We start from the raw sequence: 6,000 nt of genomic DNA on the forward strand, positions 1-6,000 counted from the left end.
CTTTGTAGTAAACATGTGTGAAGAGAGATGGAGATGAAACCAGGTGGATCTCCTTCTGAAACACAGCAGGAATACTTAGTTCAGGTGTAGTACTACTGATAGTACTGTAAGCAGTACCGCAGTGAAGAGCAGTAAACAGTAGAAGTACTTCCTGCTGAGCTTCAGCAGTCATCAGGACTGAGTCAGAAGTCTGACCAGAAGTCTCTGAACGATGAGGATGGGTTATTGATGAACAGCTGAATGAAAGTCAACATGGACTCTTTGGTGCAGAGAAACTGGTTTTACTTCCAACATGATGCAGCTTCCAGTCTTGATAAATACGGTGCAGTAAAAGGGACAAAATCAGACTGAGAAACTCCGGTCCTCTGTTTGGCCTCAACTGGACCCCCTTCAGTTCCGGAACCATCCCCTCAGTTCACCAAATAAACTATTTTCACATTCTCCAGATTGCTTGATCGTGCATGCGGGGCCAACATCTTCACACCATGACAAATGAGGGAGAAAAAGCTTCAAAAAGCTGTTGCAAATTCTCCACAGCAAGTAGAAAACCCCAAAATAACGCAACGTGTGCTGAACACTGTTCAATGGAAACACCCACAAATCGCAATTGTTTGTCAAAACTGAGAAATATTGCTTTTAGTTTGTGAAAAAATGTGTTGGACATGCAGCTACTGTAGAGGATTACACATATCTGGGAGTATTTCTTGGCAATAAACTTAACTGGGGTCAGAACATTGAATCCCTCTACAAGAAGCGCTATAGTCGCCTCTGCTTTCTGAGTCCTTCAACATCTGTAGGACCATGCTGAGGATGTTTTATGGCTGCTAGAGCCATTTTGTTTGCTGTTGTGTGCTGGGGCAGCAGACTGAGAGCAGCTGACACAAACAGACAACAAACTCCTCAGAAGGACCAGTGATGTGCTGGGAATGGAAGTGGACTCCTTGACGGATGTGTTGCACAGAAAGATGCCGTCTAAGCTGTGGAATCCTGGAGAACAGCTTCCATCCTCTCCACAGCGAGCTGCTAAAGTGCAGGAGAACTTTCAGTCCAAGACTGATTCCACCAAAATGCACTGCTGAGCGCTACAGAAGGTCGTTCCTTCCTGTTGCCATCAAAATGTACAAAACTGGGATCATACAATAATCCCAGTATTATTAATAATGTACCCATCATCCAGTACTATATGCATTATCAATACTGAATGTAATTGTAAAACATACATAACTCTTAAGATGTAGCTTCAGTTCTTGCTAACTTCTATTCCTGCTTTTGAAACTTTTTTTTTATTATTCATGGAGCATCTGGAACACAAACAATTGTTCTCCTGGATAAATAAACTATTTCTGATTCTGTTTTTGTTGCTGAAACTATCAGCTGATCTGTGTTTTAAATAGCAGGACTGAAACCAACAAGCCACTTCATCAGCTGCTGGTTTAACTGGTCTTTAACCCACTGAGACTGGAACCCAGCAGGATGGACTGACCAGAGAGTTCTGGTCCGCTAGTCGCTAACATGGCAGGATGAAGATGTGTTAGTTTTACCTGCTGGTTCTCCAGCATCTCTGGGCTGACATCTGGAAGGTTCTTCATCCTGCAGCTGCAGCTCTTCATCCTCAACAACACACAAATAAAACCTGCCGACAGACCATCAGGTGAGTCTCGGTACTGAAAACTAACACAACTGGACATGAAGCTTCTAACAATCAGAGTTATGTTTCCATGTTTGATGGTTCCAGTAAAAATTACTGTTAATACAAAATGTGACTCATTTCTGATGTTGGGGAAATCTGTACTCTGATCCTTTTCATTTACATCTATATTCATATTAATACAGTGATTTATTACTAAGGTTAAACTTTATCTTAAAGCAGTGTAAGATGCTTATGTGCCAAATAGACAGCAGCTCATAACATGCTTTGTTTGGACTCTGCAGACCCCAGCCTGACTATACACCAGGGGTGTCAAACTCCAGGCCTCGAGGGCCGGTATCCGGCAGGTTTTGGTTGTTTCCCTCTACCAACACAGCTGATTCAAATCATATGCATCCAGCAGCTTCTTGTCAACCTGTTTTTAAGTTTTGGTTAGATGTGTTGGAGCATGGAGACAACAAAAACCTTCAGGATACCGGCCCTCGAGGACTGGAGTTCGACACCTGTGCTATAGACCATTCTCAGCTGTTGTCACAGATCACATAACTTGCACATCTGCAACAAAGATTAAAAAAAAGCAGGCGTGCTGCTACCAGCTACGCTGCTGCAGCTAGGTTGCATTGGTGCTGTGCTTATAGATGTTCCAATCATTTCCCAAAGATGGGATTTACATCTCCAGACTGCCTGCTGATCCTGAACAACAGGCTTAATATGTTTCTACCATCAAACCAGGTAACTGGAAGCCACTGGGCTGAGTAACAAGAACTTTGTTGGTGTTAAGCAGCAAATAAACAAAACAATCTGAAGTTTCTCTCATTGTACATGTGGTGAAGTGGTTGGATATTTGACTTCACTTTGGTGTAAATGTCTGATATGGTGAAGACAGTTTCAGTTTTCATGGAAGGTGACAGACTTTTATTTTCCTTCATTGCTGGTTCAAGCATCAGCTGGGGGGAGATTCTGGCCTTTCTGTGTGGAGTCTGCATGTTCTCCCCATGTTTGCATGGGTTCTCTACCAGTAACCGGATTTCTCCCACTGTCCAAAGACATGCATGTTAGGTTATTTGCTTACTCTAGGAGTGTGAATGGTTGTTTGTCTCTCTGTGTTGCTCCTGTGATGTACTGGTGACCTGACCAAGTGTATCTGCCTCTCAACCAATAATAGCTGGGATCGACTCCAGCTTCCTGCAACCCTTAATTGGACTAAGCAGTTATAATAACTGTTTGGGGCTGCACGGTGGCACAGTGGTTAGCACTGTGGCCTCACAGTGCTAACCACTGGTCACTGGTTCAATCCTTGGCTGGGGAGGGGTTTGGTCAGTGGCCTTTCTGTGTGGAGTTTACATGTTCTCCCCGTGTATGCGTGGGTTCTCTCCGGGTACTCCAGCTTCCTCCCACCATCCAAAAGACATGCATGATAGGTTAATTGGTCACTCTAAATTGCCCCTAGGAATGTGTGAGCGTGAGTGGTTGTTCGTCTCTCTGTGTGGTCCTGCGATGGACTGGCAAGCTGTCCAGGGTGTACCCTGCCTGATGCCCAAAGCCAGCTGGGATAGGCTCCAGCTTCCCTGTGACCCTGAATTGGAATAAGCAGTTCAGAAAATGAATGAATGAATAACTGTCTGCTGGTTTTTACCCACTTTTGACATGAAGAGGAATACTTTCCACAGCTGGAGGTCTGATATCCAGCCTGCCACAAAAAGTTATTAAACCTCTAACATCTTGTAAGCTTTTAACTTTGTACCTGTTATGTGTGACTTGATCAACTAATTCCTTGTAAATGGTGGGAAGCTAACTTGGGTAACAATATCATGGCAGAATTTGACGGAACTCTAGATGTCTTTGATATTCCAAAATCCTGGTTAACAAATCTCAAACACACTTAAAAGACAAGTCTATCTGACCTGAACAAACTGGTTTGGAAAGTGTGAAGTCTGCTAGCGCAGTCACTAGATAATGGCAACCAGCTTTTTGCCACCCAACATGGCGGCGTAACCGAAAACGTGATGTCACCAAGAATGGTTTATAGCTGAAGGTTAGTTTAGGCTGTAGTCACGTTTTCATGCACTGTCCATGTGTCTGATGCCTACAGGGATTGGCTAACAGGGTGGGCCTGGGAGGGTTTTGACAAATTGAGGACGAAGAATAAACTGTAGACTCTTGGATTCTGTTCAACCTGTTTTCCTGATGGCAGCATCATAAACAAAGCTAAAGACAACTGGAGCTTAATGGATTCATTTCTCAACAATGGTTTTATGAACCATTTCTCAACACTGATCTTTTACATAAAACTCTGAACACGACGACTGCAGAACTGAAAATGAGCTAAAAACTCACCGGTGACGATAAAAACCAGGACGGTGTTCAGACTGAAGGAGGTCAACACAACATGTTCAGACCAACATGTTTGTGTTTGGTTGGACGGGCTGTGATGGTTGGGTTCTGTGGTCGGAGTAAGAGGAACATCTGGAGACAGAAAAGTGATGAAGATGAAAGAAAAGACTGAGGAGAAGGAAGCATGACTCAGCATCTTTACAGGCACTTAGTTAAATATTTTCCAATCCGTAACTATGTTGCTGATACTCCTTTTATTTGTAAAACTACCTGAAAACCTTTTCTTTGAAGCTTCATAAAGCATTAGTGGAAAAGATGGTTGTTTCTGCTGCAGACAGAAAGTCTAGATTTAAAACTTTTAAGACGTTAGCATGGTTTCCACCAACTCGTGTGGCTTGGAGCGGTTAACTTAAACGTTGTTGTGGGTTAGGGTTAGGGGATAACCCTCCCACAGCAGCCTGAGAGGTGCAGTACCAGCCAGATAGCAACAGATCCATCAGTTGTGTAAAAGCATGAAGCAATGGCAGCACGATGCCTTCCTTACAGTACAACCACAACATGACTTGGAAACAACGGAGGAGAAAGGTGGTCATCCAGCAGTTTGTGGAACGGTGCTTCATGACGCCATTTCAAACAGATTTAATAAACAAAAAGAAAATCTGTTGCTCTAAATAAAAAGCAATTTCTGCTTTGTTTTTACACAGAGTCACATGTGATAGATTATCTTTTCCAACCCATCAAAGGATTGCAGTGTGTCAAGCTCTACCCCTTTGGGTCGGGTCAGTTAGACTGATACCCCAGTTGAAGGACACAAAATAAGAAAGACGGGTCAGATATTTGGGAACCTGCCCAGCTTTGCGTGTAGAAATGTATGTTAAATCTGTTTTATCTTGACTGTCCTCTTATGTCTTGTTCTCTATCTAACCTCTCTTTGTTTTTATCTCTTCCTCTGATAAGGTCTTCATGGGTTTCTTTGCAGAATGAGCTCCGGCTGCGTTCAGAACCCCCGTTGTGTTGACATCTGTATGTTCTCATGCATAAAGCAAAAATCATGGAGGAAAAAGTTGGTTGACTTTGTGAACTAAACACCCATCGTTCCTTTTCCAGCCAGGATTAAAATAATCTTTAAAATGTAGAAATGATGAAAATGTCTTCAACAGGATCTTGTTGACATTTGTTTATCCTGAACTCCGTCAGGACGTCAGACTGAGCTGAAGTTCCTTCAGCGGCAACAGTTAATGTGTGTCGGCACACAGACGGTTTAAAAACATAAAACTGTATTTTATGACAAATTGTGTCACATTTAGACTTTGACCCGTTTTGCTCCTCAGAGCAGAGAAAAGGATTTCAGATCCATCCTGCATCATGTCTGGATCAGGACCCTGACTCCTTCATGTTGCTCCGTCAGACCTTTAAAGAGTCTGATCGTCACAAACTACATGTAGAACCGGAGTAAATGTTGTGAGAACAAGACTAAATGATTCAGAGCTTCTGTGAAGAGACGTCAGCTGTCAACAGCTTTTACACTTTCTGCATGTTGTGCTTCTTACCTGAGACGAGACGGAAAGTGTCCACAGAGACAATAATGTCTTTTATCCTCCTGCTGCAGAAGTAAAGCCTGCAGTCCTCTGCTGTGATGGTTCTAATCATGAGTCCATTATCCTGGATTAAATATTTGGTTATAAAGTCAGGAGAGCTGTAACTGGATGATGTTGGAGATAAACTCTCTCCGATCTGGACTTTAAGCTGACTGTGGATCAACATGAACCAGAAGACGTCTGACTCTCTGATGTTGCAGGTTAAAGTCACATCTGTTCCCAGCTCTCCTCTGACCTCCGTCACGTCTTCAGTCTCTGCACAGACCAGAACCACCATCATCATCATCATCATCATCATGAGATCCATGATCAGGTTCAGCATGAAAGACTGAAGGAGTCGTCTGGAAGCAGTTCAGCTCTGCTGAGAGACCATGGAGGAAGTGTCTTCACTTCCTGGTTGACAGGATGATGATGCTGAGT

Source organism: Telmatherina bonti, assembly GCF_933228915.1.
Source record: "Telmatherina bonti genome assembly, chromosome: 24".
Lineage (NCBI taxonomy): Eukaryota > Metazoa > Chordata > Actinopteri > Atheriniformes > Telmatherinidae > Telmatherina > Telmatherina bonti.